Genomic DNA, 26,629 nt, shown 5'->3' on the forward strand with positions numbered 1-26,629 from the left:
TGAACAAAAAACATATTCTAAACCATCTATATATTAAAGCTATTCTTTAAGATTAAAAGGTACACTTATAATGAACAAGCGGATTTACTAAACAGTGTCTAATTAATTGTATTAATGGTTATAAAATACCTTTTCTTGTCCAAAAATTCCATACATGAAATATGATTATTTGTAATATCACTGCCAAAGGCTTATAGCATAGTTGTTAGTTTCCTGGCATCTGTATTTTAATTTAAAAGCCCTGTTTATCCAACCACTAGAAAATAAAAATTCTCAATTTGTTTCAGTTTTCAAAAATCATTTATCAATTAATTTATTGGTATACCTGGTGCTTATCATAAAGTAAGTAAATGTAAATGAACAGCAAACTAAGAGGTGGATTAAAATATCCACACTAAGCCTGACCTCAGCATTCACTGAACCTTTTCTTCAGAAGGAAACTGTAAAAATAAATCTCACTAGCGTTGGCTTTGCTTGACAGCATAATTGAGTAGTAACCAAAGTAGCCATATGTGGTCCTTTAAGCCTCAGAAACACAGCACCTTTTGAATCTTTGTGCCGGGCACACATTTTGTGCCCGATAGATACTTGCTGAATGAACTTTTACAGTAGTGCTGGGTTTGGGCTAAACCAACCAAATTTTCAGACTTTAATTTAGTGATTAAATGATTAAACGATTTTGCAAGAAAGAGGACAGACTGGATGAAGAACGCAGGTTGTCATTCAGGAAGAGAGCAAAGCTAACTGCCCCAGTATGCATACGATCATATAATCCAATAATGCACTGTCCTCTAGCAAGCCCATTTACAGAAACCCCAAAACAAATAATTATCACAGTTTGTGGGCTTCTGGTGTTGTTGTGGACGGCTTTCAATGTCTACAAGTAGTACCGTTTCCTAGAACTTTGTAATAAACTTGCATTTTTTTCCCTAGGGTTTTTTTTTTTTTCCCACAAATCTTTCATAAAGTTCTCTGTAGTGTGTAAGTATATACATATGTAAGGGACAGAGTTCAGAAACTGGTGTATTGTGTGGGTGGGGTCAGGGCCCTTACAATCGTCATTCATTCATTAACCAAATATTAAGCATCTACTGTGTGTCAGGAATTATTTTCTCCACAAAACAACAGTGGAGGAAAGAAAAAAAAAACCTCGCCTCCTAGAGCTTACGTTATTCTATTGGTTAAAACAGATAACGAGATAAACATGTAAGATATGTAGAACGCCTGAAGGATAAAAATGGGGAAAAGGTACCGGGAACTTGCAGTTTAAAGAGTGGCCACGGAGCCCCGAGGACACAGTTGCGCAAAATCCTGAAGGTGAGGCAGCAAACTCTGTGGTCCTTGGGGAAAGACCCTGGCCGAAGGAAAAGCCAGGACAGACGTCCTGCGTGCAAGGCGGCCGAGGAAGCCTGCCCCGGCCCCACCGAGCGCACCGCCTTTAGGCCGCGGTCAAGGCTTTGGCTTTTACTCCCAGCTAAACAATGGCAGGGTCTAGAGTCAAGGAGTGACAAGATCTGATTTAGTCCTTCGAGTGATGTGAGGCAAAAGGAATAACCTGTGGGGAAAATTTTCCTATTTAAGCGTACCGGTACATATGCATATATAATTAACATACCATTTAAATAAACTCATGAAAATATAACACAAATTTCGTCCCGTTTGAGTAAAATTAGCTTACCTATGCACTTTTTACCTGAAGAATAGCCCCCTTTTAATGTACAGAAGTAAACTTAATAGTGACCTGTACGGTAAAGTTATTTCACGTGTTTCAGTCAGAGACTACAGGAGGCTTGGAACTGTACACACAAGCACATTTGTACTCCAGCCTTGGCCAGTTACCTCACTGTTTCGAACGTAAAGGAAAACGAAGTCTGAAATCGTCTGGCCCCAGGCCCCCCCGCGGCCCGCACTCCGCCGGCTCTCCCCGCGTGCTCGGCTCCACCCACACCTAGAGGGGGGCACGGACTGGCTCCTCGCTCGAACAGCGTCGCCTATAGGCCCTTCTCCCGACTGCTAGGCAAGAGCCAAAACCACACGCAACAAAATGCAAGACCAGAAAAGACCACATATTTCCAGAAATATATGCATCACAAACATGGTTCCATTTCAATCCAGCTGAGAATCTTCGTCTCCTCCACGCGTTGCGTTCTCACTCCTCAGAAATAATGCAGAGACTGGCGTAAAGTCTGGCCTCTCAAAAGGAGAGAAAGGTGTACAATACGATACATCCATCCACCCGGCTGCAAGGACACCATTTAAAAAATTTTCGGTCGCCGTCGGATCGCGGGCGTCCTCTACGTGGCCGCCCCGAGCTCGGCTCCCGAGAGCTAAAGACGAACAGCTGGGGCGGCGTGCGCGGGCTGCGAGACGGTCCGGGCCTGAGCGCCCCCCACGCACGCTACCACCACCGAACTCGGGCCCCGCTCCGGTCGGCCTCCAGGAAAATAAAGAGCGGGAAGACCCGGCCCGCCCGTGCCGCAGCGAAAACGCCGCTCCGCAGGATCGACACTAAAAGGCAACATCCACAGCCGCCCTGAGGAGAAAGGCGCAGAGGAGAGCCGCCGCCGCCTTGCTGCTGGCCGCCGCCCGGCCCCGGGTGCGGTGCGGAGCGGAGCGGGCCGTGCGGTGCAGCGCAGCCGAAGACGCGAACCGAAGTGGCGGCGGCGGCGCGGCGGTGGCGGAAGTGGAGTGGGGAAGAGGGGGTGGTTGTTAGTGTTTGGCGCCGGCGGAGGGAGTCATTCCTGCAGCTGCACTTCCGGTCGGCATTTTGTTCTGAGAGGGAGAGACGAAACGAGAGAGACACACACACAGGGCTCCTTCCCCCCCCGCCCTCCCCCCCCCTCCCTCCGTCGGTACCGACTCACCCGACACCACCAAGCCGCAGGGAGGGACGCCCCCGCCGACTGGAGGATTGGTTCCCGGGCCGGCGGCGATGCCCCCCCGGTAGCTCGGGCCCCCGGTCGGGTGTTTGTGAGTGTTTCTATGTGGGAGAAGGAGGAGGAGGAGGAAGAAGAAGCAGCGATTTGTCTTCTCGGCTGGTCTCCCCCCGGCTCTACATGTTCCCCGCACTGAGGAGACGGAAGAGGAGCCGTAGCCACCCCCCCTCCCGGCCCGGATTATAGTCTCTCGCCACAGCGGCCTCGGCCTCCCTTGGATTCAGACGCCGATTCGCCCAGGTAAATTCCTGCTCTTTATTTCGGCGGCGGCGGCGGCGCCAGGTCCTCAGCGTCTCTCCTCCTCGCTCCCCTCCCCGCCGTTTCCTTAGCGGCCCCAGGTCTCCTCCACGGGCGAGTCTAGAGTTCGCTCCTCTCTGGTGGCAGCCGCCCTGGGTGGCGGTGGTTTGGTACCCTCTCCCGGCCGGCTCCGGTGGCGGGGACTGGGCTCCTGCCGGGCGGCCGGGGAGGCGTAGGCCCGGCGGAGAGTGCAGGCCGCGGGCCAGCGGAATCTACTTGAGCTCGGGGATTAGGAGAGCTTCGGGCTGAGCGGAGCTACTGCTGGTCGGTGACAGGCCTTGCCCGGGAGAAGAGCCGTAGCTAGTGAGGAGGCGGAAACAATACAACTAACAGCAAATGTGCCTTGACCGTCCCCATATTTACAACTTTCCTGGTCCGGGAGTGGGGAACGTCCCAGTGAAACAAACAACCCCCCTTCTTCCCCCTGTGACCCCATGAAGGGAGGAAGTAGTTTCAGTTAGTGAGACAAATGTAAATACTCAGACACGGATCCAGTGGTAATTCTTTTCCTGTGTAAAACTTGTTTGGACGTTGGAAAGTTAATAAAGACTCATTTTCTTTTTAAAAAGAATTAAGTCGTCCACATGAATATTTCATATAGGAACCCGTAATGTGGTAGACAACTGCATATGACCCCCACCCACGCAAAGAGCTTTTATGTTGCTGTTTGACAGTGTGTTGCACATGGACTTTTTATTCAAAGACAAGTATAAAGTACTTGACAGGTTTACCCTGCCACTTTATATTTGTGTGCGTTGTATAAGGACAGTTTTAAACGACTATACATAACACACTTAGGTACTTCCTGATCTAAACGTGTAGAAGCTTAAAAAAGATTTTTTAAATGTTCTGAGAATTGTGCTGAGATACAGGTACAACCAATTTTCTTTAGAAGGATGGAAATTAAGTTATGCTTAAAATCCCTGGGAGGTTAAAAAAAAATGTAGAAGGTGCCATCCTTTCATGTCAGGGCAGATCTTCTTGAGGTCCCAGGATTGTCATTGGCTGTTTGTGCCCATGATGTTTGACTGTGTAATGAGAGAGGTGTCATTTTAATAGGTCAAATGTATCTGTAAATGCTGGAGAAAAAGATCAGTTCTATCTTAAATTCTAGTTCACAAATAAGTTAAGTGTTTAGGTCTTGCTTATGGAGGCGTTGGTAATGTAGGTTGGCATAAAGGAAAAACCAGTTTAAAAGTCCTCAGCCATACAAGTTGCACAGAAAAATAAATGTACCTGGGTTAGACTGTTTTGATACTTTGTCTCATAGTCACTGAAGGAAACCTTTCATTGCTTAAAATGAAGCAACACTGATCAAAAAAGTCCCTTGTTTTATTAGTGGGTGTTAACATTGGTTCGAATTTTTTGTGTCTCATTGAATTATTATTGTCATTGTAGAAGTAACTTTTCTGAAGGTTGTTCTTGAGTTTGGCCCTCTGCTTAAAATAAATTGTTCCACATTTCCTGCAAACGTATGGATAAATGTTAAAAAGAGTGAAGTTAATATAGCTGTCACGTACGAGGCATGTTTTTAATGCTATAAATCCGTGTAGTAGTCAGTAGCGTGTCCGTGATTTGTATTGGTCAGGGAGCAGTTTGAATTTTAAAAAGCCTGAAGCTCCTGCTGAGCCCCAATCCCGGCCTCCCTCCCTCCCACTAATCTCCCATTCCTGTCTTTGTGCTGCCTGCTCCTGTTAGACACTGTTTGCTACAGGGCCTCAGGCCTACACTGGGTGGGGGGCACGCTAATGGGGGCTGGGGAAGGGGGGGGGAGAATACAGAAGGTAGGAACAGTTCACTTCTTAAGCGGAGGATTTGGGGGTGGGAGGCGGGGTTAGGGCTTCAATGTAAATGTTTAAAAGGCCCTTATATGAACCTGCGATTGTCTTTACAACTTAAAATACTGAGACCTATGTCAAGGGATGAACATACTTCTACTAAAGGTAATGGAAAGAGGAGTTCTGCTTGCTTAGTTTTCATTAGCAGGAACAACTTATCTTTAGCATTTTATATAGTTAAAGGGAGTTTTCTTACACAGATGTTTAAATCAGTATATTAGATATCTATTTATGTGGCTGATTTTTTATTGTGACTTTGGAATTAAAGTGAATTAGTTCTTATCAGACCCTATTTTCCTAATTCTACATATTTAGTAATCTGTAAGTAATATAGGTTGTGTGATAGTTTTCGTTCAGATACCATAAATATTTCTTTAAATTACATTGAAAATATTTTTTGTTTAGTCCAAACCGATTAAGTAGATTATTTTTAAAGGAGACATTGTGAAACTTGAGTAAAACCTAAACTTGAACTTTACATTTTTGATAACTTAGTTGGAAGGAATAATTTGTGTTTCCCTAGAGATTAGGAATAGTCTGCTCTACCTCCCCTGTATTGGTCGGGATAGTCACCAGTGGCTAATCTTGTATTTCCATTTTTTTTTTTTTAATTCAGCGAAAGGAAACAACTATAAGTGTTCCAGAAATCTTATAATGCTGGTTATATTATAGGATAAATATTTCATAATATACTTAGAAGAAATTTCAACAGTATGGTTTATTGTTTCTTTTGAGTCTGCAGAGTTACCAGTAACTTATAATAATTACTTGAAAAGAAAGTAGTTTTAAAGTATATCGTGAAAGTCTAGTAAATCAAATTAAAGTTGAATAGTAAATAATTACTTCTAGTGTTTTGAGATGAGTATATTGGATGCTTCCTTTTGAAAGCCATTCAACAAATTTGTTTACTAAAGTTATTCGAAAGCCTTTTGAACCTGTGCTATGGATCATTATTAATACCGTCTACCTTTAAGAAGAAAAGAGTTATCTTCGAAGAAAGACTATTTCAGATTCTCTTTGGGGATGAAAAGTGAAAGTTTTCAGTATGGTAGTAAGCCTAGTTTTGGTTTTCTGCATAATGATCATTATTAAATTTCAAAAATATTATGAGCAAAGCTGTACCAATTCAAACATGAAGTTTTCTTTATTTGGAGCCAGGCTACCCAACTCAAACATGTATTTTCTAAGGCTTCCTAAACTAATTTCATATTTAATTTTTTGGTACCAATTCATCATCAGACTGCTATAGAAACATTTGAACCCATCTGTGTTATATTTTGACATACTCTACTATGGTATTTTTCCTCTCCCAAAATAAGGTGTAAAAATTAATAATAAAGAGTAAATAAAAACTAAAGAGTTTGTGTTTTACACAGTTTCATTTAACTTTCCGCACTCTGTTGCTTATTAGGAAAAGCATAATTTGTAAGTAATTGTGAAATTTTTTAAATAATGTAAGATTTCAGTTTTATATAAAGTGACTGGGAAGACTGAGGTAAATAAAAATTCTTTTCATAGAAATGTAACTTCAATTCCGTTTATCACATTTATTTGCCATAAAACGAATAGGAAATTACTGACTAGGAACTTTATAGAAGCCTGGTAATTGTTTAGTTGACATCTTTAATATCCTGAGCATACTAAGTTGGCTTTGGTGGTAATGTATGGTCTTACGTAGCTTTTAAAAATCATTTAAAAATATACTTTTTGAACAAAGTTTTTTTCTGTTTTTAGCAGATGTCAATAATTATTCTCTGTATTTTTAAGTCAGTCCTTTTTCAGGGTGACCTGAGTTCATTCATAAACATTCTCATTTCCCTGCAAGGTAAATGACCAGCGTGATTTCCATTTTTTGATGAAAAACTCAGAGGCCACATGATTTGTAGAGATTCATGTAGTGACTCAGTGGGAGATTAGGTATTCTCTGACTCTTAGTAGTTTCTTATTAGATTATGTTGCTGTAAGAAACCTGTGAGCTTTGGTCATGAAGCTAGGTATTGCTCAGTGCTGACACTGATACCATTTGTGATTTTTTTCAATTATCTGAGTCCAAGGTGCTTTTCTCATCTCCATAGAGAGATATGATACTTGTCTTTTGGTTGTATTTTCCTGGTATGAAAATAGTACTTATACATTAGAAATCTTGACCTTGTGTGTATATATTTGGGGTTCAGGTGATTAAGTTTATTTACATATGTCCCTCTTCAGGAGTGTAAGTGAATTAACTGTATGTGTAGTAAATAATGACTCCTTAAAGTTTTATTCTTATTCTGTTTTTTAACTACTAAGAGTGGCATTTTAGTGTTTCTAATTGATTTAAATGCGATTTTAAACACCAAGTCTGCAGTCAGTTTTAATGAATTGAGTTTTGTCAGATTGCATTATGTTATAAGGCAGGTTTCTTTCTATTCCCAAAGTGATATTACTAGGAGAGATCATTTCTTGATACAGCATTGCCAGCTAGGTAAGATTTTGAGGGGTTATTATTTGCCAGGAATTGTGTTAACGTGTGTATGCCCCCCCAATATTATCTCATTTAATTCTTCTAACAGGCTCCTGAAAGAGAAACAATTATCATCCACAATTTACAGATGAAGAAACTGAGGCTGAAAATGTCAGAAAACTGTCTATTGTCTTATTAGTATGATCAGTCTGATTTGTATTTGTTCTTAAGGACTTAGGATTCCACATTTCTAGTTTTAGTAAATTCTTAATTATTATCCTTTAGTTGCTCAGTTGAATCAATACTTAAAAGTCATGTAGTCAAGGAAATTATGTACTTTAGGCAAAGAACTAAAATAGAATCTAGACTATATATGCTATATATATTAATAATAATTTCAGTAATTTTGAAGTCAGCACATCTTTACTGTCTTACATTTTAATTTTGAGTTTGTTAATCTGAATTTTTTACTTCTTTTAAGTTTTTTATATTGAGTTGAAACTGTCAAAGCATCTTTTTAGAAAGGGAAAATTGAGCTTTATAGTGATTTTATTCATAGAAATGTATATGACCAATTTGTATTGTAGTAGATGAATCTATAAATTAGTATGACTGGTACTTTTTAAAAATTCCAGTATTTATATAGCCAAAGAATGTGGATTGTTTTGAAGTTCTCAGCTTGGGAAGTTGTGCACTTATTCCAGAGCTGTTGCCATTACATACACTCTTATGGGGACTCTTTTAGTGAATACCTTTATAGACCTTGAGCTAGTATTTTTTTCTCATTCTTAATGGCATACGTTTATCTTCAGGGGTGAATTTGAATTTAGAGACAGTAAAAAAGTAATTTAGAACTTAGTTTAGGAAAGCTAAGATTTAAGATCTTTTTTGTGTCAGGCATTGTGTTGAGTGCCTTACATTTGTAATATGTAATATTATTGAGTGATTCCCATGTGCCAAAAACTGTGCCAGGAGCTTTATATGGATTTTCTCAATTCTTCAAGGTATAGTATGAGTTTGAGTTTGGTTATATTTATTACTGTAAGATATTTGAGAAAACTGAGATATAGAATGATTAAGTGACTAAGGTCACACAGCTAACAAGTGGAAGAAAGTGGAGAAAGGACTCTGGAGTTGATGCTTCACCCACCAACCTTAACCACTACACTGTTTATCGTGATTACCTCCCAACTATCCAATGAGGTTAGTGATAATGTTCTCGTTTTACAGACAAGGAAGTTGAAGCTCATCATGTTTAATAACCTGTGCAAGGTGGCAATTCTAGCAAGTGTTAGAGATAGGATCCCAACTCAAATATGTCTAATTCTAAAACTTCTATTCTTTCCATTCTGCCACTCTGTCTCTTCAAGATTTATAATACTTTTGTTTGTTTGTTTGTTTTGATAAAAAGAGTAGGCTTGATTATAAAGTAGTGAGACTTGTTTTTCTTGTGTGGGTTATAAAGCTATCCTATGGCTTAAAAAGAGGAATTCTAAAGTTTTTTGGTCAGTTATAGCTGATACATTATCTGATTACAGTCTTTTAAAACATACCTTGTTAACTTTACACTATACAAAATATACAAAATGTTCCTATGTACAGATGTGCATTTAAATAGAATGTTGATGTTAAATATAATGCATGCTGTATTTTTTGAAAGTGTGGAAAAGCCACTTTATTTTCATAATATTGTGATTGAATTATTTTTTATAAAAACATTAAGCATTAAAAATATTCTCAAGAATACACTAAATTTTTAACATAATTAATGTAGGTAAATTTTTTTGCCATCTTACGTTTGTGTAACATTTAACATGATATAGCAAACTCTTAAAAATTTTCTTTTGTATGTATTTGCCTTTTGGCAGAAAGGAAAAACTTTAACAGGATGGAAAAACATGGAATTAGCAACATTGATTAATTTATTTATTTAAATAATTTTGTATACTTTTACCTCTCCTGAGAAATTCAGAAGCTGTGACATAATTTTGAAATACTGGATTCCTTTTCGTTAGAATGAACACGTTTGGGTCACTTATACTCTCAATTCTTTAGTCTTGTGCCAATAAAATGCATGTGTACTTCATAAGTACTGTTTTTTAAAAATAGTCATTGATTCTAGATACCTTAAAAAGTAACAGTGCTTGAAACACTAATGAATTATTAAAATTCAAACTATAGATTACTGTAAAAATATTAATATTTATGGTGGTATATTTAATTTCTTTATTTACAAACAAACAAGTCCTTGAAATTAGTCCTAGTAAGGAAATAGGAGTTTTTTCAACACTCAGTTTTCTCAACACTGCTACATGGCAACCCGTTTGGGATTTTATTTTATTTGTTGTTTTGCTTGGTTTTTTCCTATATTTGCTATGTTTTATTTTATTTGGTTTTTTTTTTAATTGAAGTATAGTTGATTTACAATATTATATTAGTTTTAGGTGTACACTATATTGATTCAGTATTTTTGCAGATTATATTCCATTATAGGTTATTATAAGATAATGGGTATAATTCCCTGTGCTATCCTGTATATCCTTGTTGCTTATCTATTTTAACCCTTTCAGGATTTTAAAATCTGCTTTTAGCTTTCTTTGTCTGATAGGATTGCCAGTTTCTACGTAAAGAAATTGATGATCTGAGTATAGGCTATACATAATTTAGTTTTTCTTTGGTAATGACCAAATTGAAAATTTACATGGGTATATATTGGCCCTAACTCCCATTAAAAAAAAGTACTGTTCTTAAAAAATTGTTGCACATAACATAATCTTTTTCCCAGAGTTCTGCCTATGTCTCAGAAAACTCTTAAGGTTGAAAGTTGAAATGTAATGGCCTAAAAGCTACTGCTATCATTTTTTTCCCTTTGAGAAAAGAATTAAGAATCCAGTATTCATGCTGTAACCTACTCCAGGTTATCTTGAAAGACATATATGGAATATGCTTTTTATTTAACTCTACTAATATTCTGTTTCCCTTTTCTTATGTATCTCTTTCTCTGTCAGTGTCCAATCTTTACCTCCCCCCCAAGCAAATTTTTACACAGCTTGGTGAATATAGGTGGTATTTTTAATGTTAATGAAACCTAGAGCAGTTTAAAAGGCCTCAGATTCTGAGATCTTCATAAGTTCAAAATATTGCTGGTGAAAAAGCATTGACACTAACTGTGAAAATGTATACTAGGGTAGCATTCTTACTTTGTTCTGGAGGTGTGTTACCTTCTCAAAACGTCAGCTCAAGGACCAGAAATTTTTTTTTAAGGAGAAAGAAAGCATGGCCTTTTTTGTTTAAGTTTCCCTGGCCATTTAATTTCATAGCATTTGTCAGTTTATTGCTTATACCTCTTGATAAAATAATTTGTTCCTATGTTTTTCAGACATACTAAACCACCAGCTCTATGAGAGCAAGGAGACATTTTCATGTTTATGTCTGTAACACCATCGCAGTGCTTGTCCTGTGCTATAGGTATTCATTACATTTTTGTTGAACTGATTAATTAGAATTAAACTATATGATAGTATTTACATATATCCCAATCAATACATATATCACATAACTTATGTATTAAAAGAATCAAAGAAAAACTTAAAACAGTTATTTTTTAGCTGTTAAGATTGTAAAGCATAGGAAGGAGCTTTTGTTTTGCTCACTTGGGCAGTAGAATTGAGAGTAAGATACTGGGATTTATTGTAAGAGGGAAAGTATCTAAATACTTTGTTCTAAGCTTAAGATTGATTTATTGTAGTTTTTGTTTTCTTTGCTAATTTAAGTATTATATATAATAACAATTTAGATAATCAGAAATACATTACAGCACATTAAAAATGCTGTTTAAATATAATAGTGATATGGTGACTGAATTTTTTTTAAGTAAGGCTTATTGAGGTATAATTTACACTGTAAAATTCACTATTGCCATTGTACAGTTTGATGAGTTTTGACAAACATTATCTTGCAACTGCTGCCTTAATCAAGACATATAATATTTCCATCACCCCCCAAAGTTCCCTTATATCCTTTTGTAATCAGTTTCCTACCCCTAGTCTAGCCCCTGGCAGCCAGATCTAATTTCTGTCCCTGTAGTTGTGTATTTTCTAGAATGTCACATAAATGGAATCATACTTATATAGGCTTCTGGGTCTGGTTTCTTTCACTTAGCATAAGGCTTTTGAGATCCATCCATGTTGTTGCCTGTATTAGTAGTTTGTTGGTATCTGAATTTTGAAATTGAATTTGATATACTCTTTAACTTTGGTACTACCCTGTCAAAAAATACTTTGAATAGTTTTAGATATTTGTCTCAGATTTTGCAGCTGCTTTATTATTGGACATAATTTTACTTGCCCATGTTTACCCCTCAACTCCAAAAATCTTGTAATTTACATTACTGTTGAGTGGCATGCATTTATACTAGTCAATTCTGTTAGGTTAGATGCTCTACCAAGTAGGTAAAATAGACATTGCCCTCTTTTTCATCATAATTAAAATAGGTAGCATCGTGTATTTTGAACATACAGCACATAGAAACTGGAACAATGGTGCAGTGATAACTTATCCAGAAATTGAGTTTACACTTTAGTATAAAACTGCTGTTTATACTAAAAATAGAGCATAGGTTATAGTGAAGAACAGTCATCGCTTCTCCTCTAATCCTTAAAGTTAGAGAAGTAGTGCTATTTCCTGAAAGTTGGGGCAGATAATGATGAAAGTTATTTTGTTTGACCACCTATTTTGTTCCCCCTCCCTCCTCCCTTTTTGAAACCGCTTTCTCTCTTGGGTGCAAGGATATCAGTCTCATTTGTAGACTCTTTTTGCTAGCTCTTCCATCTCTGCGCACTCCTTAAATATTGGTATTCCCAAGGTGGTTCTTCAACCTTCATTCTGTTCTCTCTTCCTATTGATTTAATCTATTCATTTGACTTATTTTACATGCTGATGACTCACATATCTATCTCCAGAATATAATTTTCTTCTGAGACAGATCCAGCTGTCTTACCAGGCACCTCCTGATGTCCCATAAATACTATAAATTCAAAAGTAGTGTAGAAGTCTGAACTCATGTGTCAGTTCTTCCCTAACCTTATCCCCTCCCACTCAAAAAGAAAAAGTATTCTTAGAACTATGTGAAGTAGGTTAATGTTCCCATCATTAACTCGAGTTGCCTAAACTAGAAACTTGGTGATAATGCTTGACCCTTCTTTAGTGTATCTCCAAACAAGTTGTTTACCCAGTTGTTTACCCATTCATAGCACCTCCCTGAATATCACTTGAATCCATCCCTCCTTTACAGTTTGATTCTGAGAGTGGGCGTGTACGTACAGCTTGTTGGATGGAATAACTTATAGCATTTTAGGAAAGATTTAGAGGTAATTGTGAAAGATGTATTTAGTGTTAGGATACTTTTTGCTCATATGCTTGGGCTCTGATATTTAAAATTAAGGTGTAACTTTCAGTACCTTTCATGTTTTATAGCTTAAATGTCAATGTTTTCTGTACCCATTTCCATATCTAAAATCCAGAACTTCTTACTTTAGAACCCAGTGTATCAAGTAGAACAGTTTGAACTCAGTCTTCTTTCCATACCTTACTTTTAGAGCACTACATTTCATGGATGTGTACGTTCATTTAAATGCTGCATGTTTATGTGTTAAGGGTTAGAGTCTGAATTGAGAAGAAAATGAGAATGTAGGAGCAAAGGAAGGCTTTTTAATTGACTTTCCTGTACTGTGGAAGCAAGTTTACTTGAATAACATTTTCATTTTTATTACAGGTAACAAAACTAAAGAAGCAAATGCAGTGGGGATATGATACTGTTCAGTTGCTAGGCATGCAAACATTTTTAATGGCAAGAGTCACATATACTGTAGCTGTATTACATGTTTGTGAGTTTGGAGGTTGTTGCTCATGGTTTTGTATAACCTTGCAATGTTTCTTCCTTAGAATAAGAAGTTAGCTCCTTATTCCCCAGTTTGAACAGAAGGGTATGCTTAGAGTCACTGATTTAAATAACCCTAAGTATCTCTTGTGAAGGGCATCTTAAAATGTGATGCTACCTTGAAAAATGAAGTAAACATTTTCTTCACTGTATCTAGAATTTATAATTAAAGAAATAATAGGTGCTGTATTTTGTTCTAGTGCTAATTGCCATGTTTTTGAGAAAATGGGATCAATCCAAAGGCTGTTCACAAAGACTGACCAAGAACCTTGCCTAGTTATTGAGTTGTGGTGGCTTGCACATAGTAAGCATTCAACGAACAATTGTTGAATACATGAATTTGAATTATATTTTAGTTTTGAGATATAGGACTGATTGGAGTGACAGCAGATAGGTGGGGCTTGCTAAATATTAAGCAAATTTGATAGAGGAAAGAGAACACTGAGCCCGTAAAAGGTAGGACAGCCTTTAAAGCAAAGAATTGTGTAATTTAACTACTTGTATTTGGATAATTAGTTTTGTTTAGCTGTATAAGAGGAAGATCTATGTACAGAAGTGTTTTTGAATGCTTTCTAGTTTTTTATTCCTACTCCAGTTTTGCTTCTGATTTCAAGTATTAGCTCTGGACTTCCATCTTCAGTGGTAAGGGACGATGTAATAGGCTCAGGGATAAAATGACCTGCATAATCCAGATATGCATATTAGGACATGGGAGGTGTTGGTGGGAAAGGGAGAGAGATATTATAGTTCTTCAGTCGTTTCCAATTATTCATGGTTTTTAGCTTATGTCAAAGTGCCATTGTCCTCAGTATTGAGATGAGGGGGCCTAAACACTAGAATTTAAAACGACTTAGAGATTACAACATGCTTGTTACTATGCTACCTCGATGTTGAGCCATGTTGCCACCTATGCTAATTATCATATGGTTTTAGTGATTCTGTTTTCAACTAGACGACAGCCACCAAAATTTTAATGTTCTTTATAAAAATTTCATACTTCAGCAACTCTCCATTCCCTTAGTTTTCTTGGGAACCAAAACTACTTATAGTTTGCTGGTATGTTAGGTAAGGCTAAATTGTGGGATTTAGAGCTTAAAAAATTTTAAGAATCTCAAAGCGAAAGCTTTTCCCTCTCTTTTTTCCTTTAATTATAGAAGCAGTATGGAAAAAAACTACATGCTATTGGGAAAATAGGAAAAAAAATATAATCTCATATTTTATGTTTTTCCCTACTATGTTTTTAATAAAAATATTTATATGAATATAATTATGGTTAAATATGTATTTACGGTATAAATATATGTACCTAGTCCTGTTTTCTCTTAAGGTTTTATCATAAAGATATTCCTAATTTTTTATATAGTGTTCATAAATACTTAAAATGTTACCCAACATTCTGTCAGTGGATGAACCGTAATTTTCTTAGTATTCTACTTTGGACATTTTACTTGCTGTCACTTCTTTCTGTACGAAAATGAGGCAGTGGAACATCTTTACAGTTTTTTTCCCCCTTTGGGGACTTTATTCATTTAGAGTAGAATTCCGTTAGTGGTAGTTAGGCCAAAAGGTTTGAACCTTTCTGTGGCGCCTAATATATATTTCCAAAAATAGTTTTACCCTTCCATAATCTTTATTTTCATTCACGTCTTAATTCATTCAGTGAATTCATTTCTTTCATATGATGCACCTTTCCTATTAAGATTATCGTTAGGTCATTTAAATGCTCATCTCCTCCACTGTTTTGGCTGTGGTCTCTTTTCAATATATTTTTGAACTTCTTCATAATAAAAATAATGGTTTTTTCAAACTGGGTATATCATTTGGAGGTATTATATAGTGAAATTAGCATAGAATCTTGTCTGAACTAGCTACTAGCCAAGTGACATTTAGACCAGTCATTAAGCCCATTTCTTCAGCTGTAAACTGAAGGAGTCCTCAGCTTTTACGATTTTTGTGGACTAATAAAAACACAAAGCAAAGGGGGAAAAAAGGAATTTAGATAAATGAAAGAAGAGAGTAGGTAGGTCCTAGAGATACAGTTATAGTTAAGGGATCGTCAGTCTTTTATCTGCAGAAAAGTAGTAGGTAGATTTTAGATTGGAACGTATGAAAAAGAAAAATCAGTTTTTTGGTAGGTCCTATTACTTAGACTTAATATTTGAGATATGAAACATCTAGTGTGATGTGGACTTGGCTTTGATCTCACATTCATTCTCTTGTTCATCAAACATCAAGTGTTTCCTCTGTCTCAGGAACTATAAGGCATGACAAGTGGTGAAATAAAATATTTCACTCTTGCCTTCAAGGATCTTACAGTCTAATAATAGATATTTTGTTACAATATCAAGATTAACAAAGAGGATACAGTAGGAACACTGAGGGGGATCACCTAATTTAGGCTAGAGATGATGTATAAAGTAAGTTTAGAAGGCCATTAATTAGACTTGGGAGTCTGGGGCAACAGTTTGATTTTGGAAACTGCAGATGCTTTGATTATTGGAGCATAGGGCTGGAAAAGGAGCGTGCCAAAAAGATTCGAAGCTACAGAGAGGGGCAGGGTCCAGATTATGAAGGAATGTATGTGCCTTTAAGAATTCTGCATTGGCTTCTGAGTTGAGGATTGATTCTCAAGTTTCTTGTTTCTGGGCCTTGAAGTATGAAAGTTCCATTCACTAAAGATCAGGAATATAAGAGGAGAAGGTTATAAGAATTGGAAGATGGGGTTGTAGAGGAAGGGAAGGAGATGATATTACAGTTTTAGGCATGTCAGTGGGACATTCAGGTTTGTGGTAGATATGAGAGTCTCTACTTCAGAGCTGAGAAGACATTAGGCTTTTCTTTGGCAAAGTCATAATTATGAATTAGTCTATTAGAGAATTATTTTTATGAGGACATTTCTAAATCTATGTAGACTTTTAAAAAGGATATGTAAAATTTAAGTTTAAAACCATGTTGAAATCCTAGAATTTCTTTTATTACCTTAACTGAGAATATCCAAGGCAATATTCAATTTATTATTATAGTTCTCGTATAGATATACAAATTAGAATTAGCATATAGCTTTTATTTATTTAATTTATTTTTTTAACATCTTTATTGGAGTATAATTGCTTTACAATGGTGTGTTAGTTTCTGCTTTATAACAAAGTGAATCAGCTATACATATACATATATCCCCATATCTCTTCCCTCTTGTGTCTCCCTCCCTCCCACCCTCCCTATCCCACCCCTCTAGGTGGTCACAAAGCACCAAGCTGATCTCCCTGTGCTATGCGCCTGCATCCCACTAGCTATCAGTTTTACATTTGGTAGTGTATACATGTCCATGCCACTCTCTCACTTCATCCCAGCTTACCCTTCCCCCTCCCCGTGCCCTTAAGTCCATTGTCTAATAGGTCTGCGTCTTTATTCCCATCCTGCCCCAAGGTTCTTCATGACCTTTTTTTTTTTTTTTTTAGATTCCATATATGTGTGTTAGCATACGGTATTTGTTTTTCTCTTTCTGACTTACTAGCATATAGCTTTTTGCTTTTTTTTTTTTTTTTTTTTTTTTTTTTTGCGGTACGCAGACCTGTCTCTGTTGTGGCCTCTCCCGTTACGGAGCACAGGCTCCGAACGCGCAGGCTCAGCAGCCATGGCTCACGGCCCCAGCCGCTCCGCAGCATGTGGGATCTTCCCGGACCGGGGCATGAACCCGTGTCCCCTGCATCAGCAGGCGGACTCTCAACCACTGCGTCACTAGGGAAGCCCACTAGCATATAGCTTTTGAAGCCAACATAAAATGAATAACTTTTGTCTGGTTAATAAGAATATAGTCTACCAAACACTGTATCACTTTTCACATTTTGGATGGAATGGATATTAAAAAATTTAGTGACTTGGTCAAATTGTTGTAGATACTAATAGTTATTTGAAAATTTCTTTCAAGGCTGACCTAGAAGATCTCTCCAAACAGTCTTAAGTCAGGGTTAAAAGTAGTATTTAAAAAAAAAATCTTACTTGGTTTATATTACCAGAAGATAATAATACCATTTCTTCTTATGGCTTTGTTTTCCAGTGTACTGACTATTACTATGAACTTAGGATAACAAAATGAATGTTCTTGTATGACTATTTTCTATTGTATAAGGCTGTTCTTAGGGCCTTCCTGGTGTATTTGTCTATCCAACATAATCTGAAGACTGCTTCTTTAGTTGGTTTTATACTAAATGCATACATATTATGAGATCTTTAGTGAGAACTATGTTGCTTTGCTCATGAGGGGATTGTCTTTACAGGTATAATTTAAGGCCTGCTTTTAGAATAATTAAATAAAAAATGAAAAGCAGTAGCTTTTCAAAAGTATTATATGCAGGAATAATTATGAAGGAATCAAACTGATTTGTCAAAAATAATTTACCAGGTCAATATCAAAATGAAAATGAGTGCTTTCCTAGTATTTAAGTACATTTAAGTGAATGTACTGTTTGTTTTTTGTTTTTGTTTTGGATTAAAGAGTTGGCGTGTCAGAATCACCTAGGGAACTTTTTCAAATTATAACCCTTTTATGGAGATGTAAGGTAAATTTTATAAGTTTCTCTATTAGCTAGTTCCTTAGTAATCATTCCACAAGAATTAATTGAATAACTATTGTGCTCTCAGCAATGAATTCTAGGCATTTGATGCTAGGAATTTTTTTCAGCCTCCCTCTCAAAGTTTACATGGCTGCCTAAGAGATGCCTCTATTTTATTTATTTTTTCTATTTCTATTTTATTTTTTTCTATTCTATAAAAACATCATCTGCGAGGCATAAAGGAGCAAAGAACCATGGTGAGCAGAGTTATTAATGCCTTAAAATTAAAAATAGAGGTAGAATGGAGTGGAGTTTCTGGATACGAGAAAGATTGTAGTAGAATCAAGGAAAGAAGAGTAGCAGATACTACAAATGAATTTGGCAAAAGAATTAGTGAGAAAAATTTAAGTTAAAAACTCAAATACAGGGCTTCCCTGGTGACGCAGTGGTTGGGAGTCAGCCTGCTGATGCAGGGGACATGGGTTCGTGCCCCGGTCCGGGAGGATCCCACATTCCGCGGAGCGGCTGGGCCCGTGAGCCATGGCCGCTGAGCCTGCGCGTCCGGAGCCTGTGCTCCGCAACGGGAGAGACCACGGTAGTGAGAGGCCCGCGTAATGCAAAAAAACCCCTCAAATACAAGTTAGCAACAGTACTTAGAATAAAATAAAAAATGATGAACTGACTGATCTCTTTGTAAGGGTGGCTTATGTTTAGAAAGTTTACTTAAAAGTCAAAGTGCCTTATTTAGTATATGTTGGATATACACTTTTACAAAGTGATGTGTAAAATGCTTGGAACCGTGCTGTGCACTTACAATAAGTCCTCAGCAAATATTTATTCTTCCCAAACCCGTGTACCCCGCATCGGCAGGCGGACTCTCAACCACTGTGCCACCAGGGAAGCCCATATTTATTCTTTTTATTTGTTGACAGCTACCTTTCTAATTGGTGATTTGATGAAAAACATACTTGTCAAGTATATTTTTAAATAAAAGTCTGCTAGTTTGTGACATAATAACTTATTATTAGGAAGGTATTGGATAAGAAACAGAAAGTTATCAAATCAACTCAAGTTCATCTGGTATTGAAATGTGATAAGTACTCCTTCACAACACAGCTTGGCTATATACCCCAAATCAAGTGAAGTATCCCAAATAATAACTCTACTTATACAAGGAACTTGATTTAACTCATTCTGTTATCTAAAGTTAATTATGCCTCTATAGTTATTGTACTATACTGCTGTGTATGGCAATATACATATATATACAAATATATCCACTATATTTTGATAGCTCATTTTGTATTTTCCAGCTTCACACCTTTTAGTCAAAACATTTCCCTCCTTTTCTCTCCATCTATCCAAATCCTACCTTCTTTCTATCAAGATCTTAGGGGTTTTGGGTAGTAATGGAGGTAGGTAGCATATTAGAGTCACCTGGGGTTTTTGTGGGTTTTTTGTTTTTTTTTTCCCAAGCTTACATTTTCTCTCTTTGCTCTTGCCCCAATTCATGTGATCTCTTCCTTTTCTAATACATACTTGAGTGTAGGAGTTAGTAATGTAAGTTATATGCTGACTTATCACATTTTCATATTGTATATCAGGCTATGGCTTATTTTGTTTCATTTTCACGTTAGTTATATTATCAATCAGATTATAAACTCTTTGAGGGCAGGATCTGCCTGTGGTACCTTAAAAAGTGTCTTGCCTGGAGCAGGCTTTTAGCAAGCGTTTGCTGATTAAGTGGCTCATCTGAACTAGTTTGAAAAGGTTTGGAAACTATTTCACATTCTTAAAAACCATAAAATTCACTCTTTTAAAGTGTACAGTGGTAAAAATTCAGTGGTTTTTAGTATATTTACAAAGTTGTACAACCATCATCACTGTCTAGTTCCAGAACATTTTCATTCCCCTGAAAAGAAACCCCATACCCATTAGCAGTCACACTCCATTCTTCCCACAGCCCGCGGCAACCACTATCTACCTTCTGTTGCTATGGATTTCCTTATTCATATAAGTGAAATCATACAATGTGGCTTTTTTGTACCTGGCTGCTTTCACTTGGTCATCCATGTTGTAGCATGCATCAGTAGTTAACTGCTTTTTATAGCCAAATAATATTCTATTGTGTGGGTATACCACATTTTACTTAACCTTTTGTCAGTTGATGGACATTTGGGTTGTTTTCACCTTTTGGCTATTATGAATAAAGCCTCTTCTGTGTTTTCAGTTCCCCTGAGCAGATACATAGGAATGGAATTTCTTGGTCATATGCTAACCGTATGTTTAACTCTTTGAGGAACTGCTAGACTGTTTTCCAAAGAAGCTACAGGGTTTTTACATTTCCATTAACACTGAGGTTTACACTTTCTCAACATCGTCTCTAATACTTGCTATTGTCTGTTTGAGTATAGCCATCCTAGTGGGTGTGCAGTGGTATCTCATTGTGGCTATGATTTTATTTTGGGCATCTTTTCATGTGCTTATTGGTCATTTATCTCTGGAGAAATGTTTATTCTAATCGTTTGCCCATTTTTAAGTTGGATTATCTATCTTTTTATTCTTAAATTATTAAAATTTTAATATATTCCGGATATGTGTCCCTTATCACATGTATGATTTGCAAATATTTTCTCCCATTCTGTGGATTATCTTTTCACTTTACTTTCTTGATAGTATCCTTTGAAGTGCAAAAGCTTTTCATTTTGTTGATGTCTGATTTATCTGTTTTATTCCTTTGGTTGCTTGTGCTTTTGATACCATGTTTAAGAAACCATTGCCTAATCCAAGATCATGAAGATTTACACCTATATTTAGTTTGAGCTCTTTAAGTCTGATCCATTTTGAGTTAATTTTTTGCATATGGTATGAGGTAGGGATCCAACTTCATTCTTCTACATGTGACTATCCAGTTGTGCCATTACAATATGTTGAAAAGACTGTTCTTTTCCCATTGAATGGTCTTGGCACCCTTGCCAAAAATTAATTTAATGTAAATATAAGAGTTTATTTCTGGACTCTCAATTTTATTCCATCAATCTGTGTGTCTCGCCTTTTGCCAATATCATGCTATTTTGATTACTGTAGCTTTGTAGTAAGGTTTGAAAATGAGAAGTATGAGTCCTCCAACTTTGTTCTTCCAGATTGTTTTAGTATTGTGGACAGTGTACAAGTGTTGCACTTCTTTTGTTAAATGTGTTCCTAAGCATTTTATTCGTTTTGATGATACTGTAAATGGTATTATTTTCTTAACTTCATTTTTCAGATTGTTCATTGCTAGTGTATGGAAGTACAATTGATTTTTATATATTGATCTTGTATCTTGCAACCTTGCTGAACTCCTTTATTAGCTCTAACTTATACTCCTTTCTCTAGGGACAATTTACGTTTGTTCAGTATGGTTCATTCTGTTCTCCATTCTTCCAGACACTACATGCCAACAGTAGTTACAAGACAGAATTTTTCCTGTTGTCCAATTCTGCTGCTTTGTGGGCTGGAAAAAAACCAAACAAACTTGTACATATATGGAAAGTAAGATTAGATAGCTCAGAAGAAAAATTATGGTCACATTATGTCAAAATTTTCATTTAGTGCTATCTGGCTATAGCATAAGATTAAAAATTGAGGAATTGTGGTCTAGAACTTAAAGCAGTGTGCTTTACCTGTAGTAAGGGCCATCTCAAATGTTTGTTGCGGGAATAAATAAGTGCTTATGATAACGATGTGTATATATGGATGCAGAATAAATTCTGTTGGTTAGTAATTTCTAAAGTCTTTGTCTTCCACTGGTCAATAAGTGATTTTCATTAGTGCATCTGGAGAGCTTGAACCATACGGGATGTGGGGTGGGGGGATAAAAAGAATGACTAGGCAAAGAGGGTAGAGTATTAGGGAAGAGGAAAAGAAGGTAAGAGAGAAGAGAGGCAAGGAGGCAAGATTAATAAGTTGACTTTTGTTAATACAAGCAATATAATGATATAAAAAATATATCTGCTGATTAGAAACAAAAGAAGAGAAACAGTGATAGTGCATTATTATTCCTCAAATTCAAACTTCTATTTTCTTTTTAAATTTATTTATTTATTTATTTATTTTGCGGTACGCGGGCCTCTCACTGTTGTGGCCTCTCCCGATGCGGAGCACAGGCTCTGGACGCGCAGGCTCAGCGGCCATGGCTCACAGGCCCAGCCGCTCCGCGGCATGTGGGATCTTCCCGGACCGGGGCGTGAACCCGTGCCTGCTGCATTGGCAGGCGGACTCTCAACCACTGCGCCACCAGGGAAGCCCTAAAAAAAATTTTTTTTTATTGGAGTATAGTTGCTTTACAGTGTTTCAATATTTTTTTCTTTAAGGAAATCTTTTTTTTTTAAAAAATAAATTTATTTATTTAGGCTATGTTGGGTCTTCGTTGCTGCACACAGGCTTTCTCTAGTTGCGGCGAGCAGGGGCTACTCTTGGTTGCGGTGAGCAGGGGCTACTCTTGGTTGTGGTGCGTGGGCTTCTCATGGCAGTGGCTTCTCTTTTTGCACAGCACGGGCTCTAGGCACGCGGGCTTCAGTAGTTGTGCTGCATGGGCTTAGTTGCTCCGCAGCATGTGGGATCTTCCCAGACCAGAGCTCAAACCCATGTCCCCTGCATTAGCAGGTAGATTCTTAACCACTGCACCACCAGGGAAGTCCAGTATTACTTCTTAAGTACACTTATACACAGAGTTTAAGGTCCTGCTACTAATAGAATCAATCCCAGATTGTATCATCAGAGACTATGTCTGCGGATAGATTAGGTGTTATTTTTAGTACTCTTTTGGGGGGACATTGTGACAGACTAGGGGTACTTAGTGCCTTGGTTGATGACATTATTGCTTCCTATACTTTGTAGAACCTAGAAGGAGCGAAACAGAAAAGTCTCCTTTTCAGTTCCTTAATGATTTAGAAAACAGAAGAATTCTTTACTAAAACCTTTAACTGCCTTATTCTTAGCAATGAGGATAATAACAGTAAAAGCAATAATGGCTAATATTTATTGAGCTCGCTGTTTTGAATATTTTACTTGCATTATTTAATTCTCACTACAATCCTTTGAAGTATACATATAATATTATCCCCAGTTTACATATTAGGAAACTGATGCTTACAAAGAATGTGACTTGCCCAAAGGGTAAGAGAGGGAAGGAAATCTCATGAGCAATTCGGAGTTGGCATAATTAAAATGAAAATGTGCTCTCCGAAGTTGAATTAGACTCTAAGCTCCCTGAGGTCGAGAACTTAATATCATGTTTATTGCTTTGTTTGTATTACCTAACGGGATTTGAGTTTTGCACAAGTGCCAGGCGTATGGTATATACTTAGTGTTTTAAAATGAATAAATGAGGTTGTGAGAGGATGGTTCATTAGCCTTAGCCATGAGTCTTCTGGATGGAATCCATACGAATCTCATTTGCATTGCATACTTGTTCTTTTTCTTTAGACTACCATTTTCCCTGTATCTGGCAGTGTACCTGGCACGTTTCTGTTCATTTTTCAAGTTCCAACTAATTCCACCTTTTCTGTTACCCCTTCTTGTCTCTTTTAGGCAAGATTTGTTGTTCCATTCTTTATCTGCCCATTTTTTTCCCTTTAGCCTTTATTATAATACCTATTATATCATATTGTAATTATCTTCTTCCCCTATCCTGGGAATCCTTATAGGTCAGGAGAAGGGTGGTGGTAGACTGTGTCTTATTCATCACAATTAAATTCAACAATGAGTATAGTTTCGGGCACTTTAGGTGCTCACTAAATGTTTGGGGCTGAATGATTTCATACAAACAAGCTAAAAGTAGACTTGTGGGTGAATGTTGAGGGACTTTATTTCAATGCTGTCCTGTCTGAATTACTGTCATTTGCTTTGTGACTTTAGATTAAGAAAAATCATTCTTCTAAACTGCTTGCTTTCAGAAATAATAATTGAGGAGATACTGTAGTATCTCAGGATTGTTACTAGGGCTTTCTAAGAAGTTCTTTGACATCCTTACCCTTTGGGGAAAAAGATTTAAGAAAGGAGGAAAAAACTTAATAAAAGATGTGATCATAGATAAGCCAGACATCTGGGAATGAACAAGTTATTTAACAATTTGATTAATATTAGATTAAATTTTAGGATCCTTAAATACAGGGCATAAGTCAGAATTACATTTGTTCTTACACATACCACATTGCACATGGAATTGTTTATGAGGTTCAGTAGAGATAATAAGAATAGAAGTGCTTATAAATAGGATAGTGCTATATGTTAGTTTCTGCAAAAGGAATTTTATTAAACTATTAGGGCGTGTAAATTAAATGATTCTTAGGAATTTTGTCAAAAACCATGTTAGTTACCTATTGCTATATAACAAGTCACTCCAAAATTGCACAACTTAAAACAGTAAACACTTATTATCTCCCAATTCCTGGTTTAGCTGGGTGCCATGTAAACTCTGGGTGTCTCCCAAAGCTACACTCCTCCTACAGTCAAGGCATCACTGGGGGCTGCCGTCATCACAAGACTCGACTAGCAGAGGATGTGCTTCCAAGCTTACTCACTTGGCTCTTGGTGGACTCAAGTTCCTCACTGGTTATGGGCTAGAGACTTCTGTTCCTTGTCATATGGACCTTTCTGTAGAGCAGCTCACAATACAGCAGCTGACCTCCCTTAGAGTAAGAGAGGGTTCTCCTAGCAGAAGCAGTAGTCTCTTTATAATGTAACCTCAGAAGGACATGTCACTTTTTCTGTTATTGATTTGTTAGAAGCAAATCACTAGGTTTAGCCCACACTCAAGACGAGGGGGGTTACACAAGGGCATAAGTACTGGGACGATGGCATCATTGGGGGCCATCTTGGAGACTTCCTACCGCAGTGCCCTATGGGATTAGAGTAAGGATTTGAGTATTGCAGAAGTTCAAAAATGCAACAAAAATAAGAACAGGTCAGGAATTCCCTGGTGGTGCAAGTGGTTAGGACTCGGGGCTTTCACTGCTGGGGCCTGGATTCAGTCCCTGGTTGGGGAACTAAGATCCTGCAAGACACATGGTGTGGCCAAGAAAAAAAAAAAAAAGGAACAAGTTGAGTTTTTTAAACATACTTTTAATGCATAAAGGATAAATTGCCTAAAATTATTAGTCAAGATAAAAAATATGTAGTTTGTCAGGAATCAGTTGGAAGAGGTAATAAGGAGTGAATTTGAATAATCTAACTTTAAAGATAGTATTACTACAAAGTGTGCCTTCGTGGAATAGGGTTCTCTCTTGGTATACATTTCTCGTTTCTGTGTTGGTTCTGATATAGAAATCTTTTCCTGGTTGAAGGAGATCCACTAATGGAGGATTCTTATTTGAAGATATGAGACTTAATAGTGGGTGATTGAGCAGAAAAGCCTACAGTTTGCTTATAAGATCAGGGTTAGACTTGACTATGGAATACTTTCTTAAATTTAGTTTTTCATGTACGAAAAGGGCAGTTTCTCTTGTGCTTTTTTTTCCTCTTTCCTAAATTAGTCTTAATGAGGCACGTATGTGACATATAAAGAAAACTAAAACTTTGAGAAAGGCAAATAGAGAAAATATTTTGAAGATACCTATTTCTGAATCATTTTTTGGTTTAATATATTTTCAATCAAAATTCAGTGAGGTGTTGTGGAAACTTGAAATAACATTTATGTAATTTATCTAAAAATAAATAAGAAAAATTTGAAAACTATGAGTTAATAGGGAGGGGAAAACAGACATGCTTTACCATATGTTAAAGCATATTATCAAGTGACAATAGCTAAAACATCACTATACAATAAATCATAATAGGTAAGTCAGTGAAACAGAGCAACCCTAAAATAAATCCTACTATCAACTTATGTCTGCAAATTAAATATATAATCAGTATAATATGTAATATATAGTATATAATAAATATACATAAAATATGTAAAGGAATTGTGTATTTTTAGCTCTCCCAGAACAATTTTACATAGTGATACTAATAATATTATATCTTGGGACTGTTTTAAGACTAGTTTTAAAAAGAATAATTTATGTTAAACATAATCTTGGGAGCTCTTTACGTAATTTTTCCCGTTAAAATCATTGTGTTGTCTTTATTAGTCTTTCTATTAAGAATGACTTTTTTTTCTATCAAACTACTAATACAGTGGCTTTTTAAAATTTATTCTGTGTTCATTGAATGTATCAATGAAAATAACAGTCTTGGTGGCTCCGAGTCTTCAGTGCTGTCTACTCTGATTCCATCTCCACTAACCACTTTAAAAGTTATTCAGTAAATAACTTCTTTGGCAAAGTGAGATGTCCAGGAACCAAGGATCTACCTGATGCTGTTCCATTCAGCTCCAGGTCTTGCTCCAGTGGGAAATAGATTTATAATGTTAAAATGATTCAGGTTCTCAAAGTCCCACCCCCCAGCTTACAGCACAGAAAGATGCCCAGTATACATTATAAGCCTGTATAGCTTCATCAGTGGTCTTAAAATGATCTTAGAAGTGGAAGCCAGTAGTCCTCTTAGGTAATCTTTCTTTTACTGTAGCCTCAGACTCAAGGTTTTCTCCTTTCCTTTATTTATTTGTTTGTTTGTTTATATGAAACATACCACTGTAACCT

The 26,629-nt window shown here is 36.9% G+C and overlaps 1 protein-coding gene across 2 annotated transcripts in view; it reads left to right on the top strand.

Annotated features, from left to right (window-relative positions):
* Positions 1 to 2,759: 2,759 nt before the first annotated feature.
* NIPBL (NIPBL cohesin loading factor) overlaps positions 2,760 to 26,629 on the top strand; it is a 187,460-nt gene continuing 163,590 nt past the window's right edge. The window contains exon 1 of one of the 2 annotated variants that reach the window (XM_029218162.1): positions 2,760 to 3,176. The gene's annotated coding sequence lies outside the window, so the exon portion shown is untranslated. The remainder of the gene's footprint in view (positions 3,177 to 26,629) is intronic. The other variant, XM_029218163.1, reaches the window with a different exon arrangement.

Source organism: Monodon monoceros, unplaced genomic scaffold, assembly GCF_005190385.1.
Source record: "Monodon monoceros isolate NGI ecotype Baffin Bay Population unplaced genomic scaffold, NGI_Narwhal_1 Super_Scaffold_12, whole genome shotgun sequence".
NCBI classification, from domain to species: Eukaryota; Metazoa; Chordata; class Mammalia; order Artiodactyla; family Monodontidae; genus Monodon; species Monodon monoceros.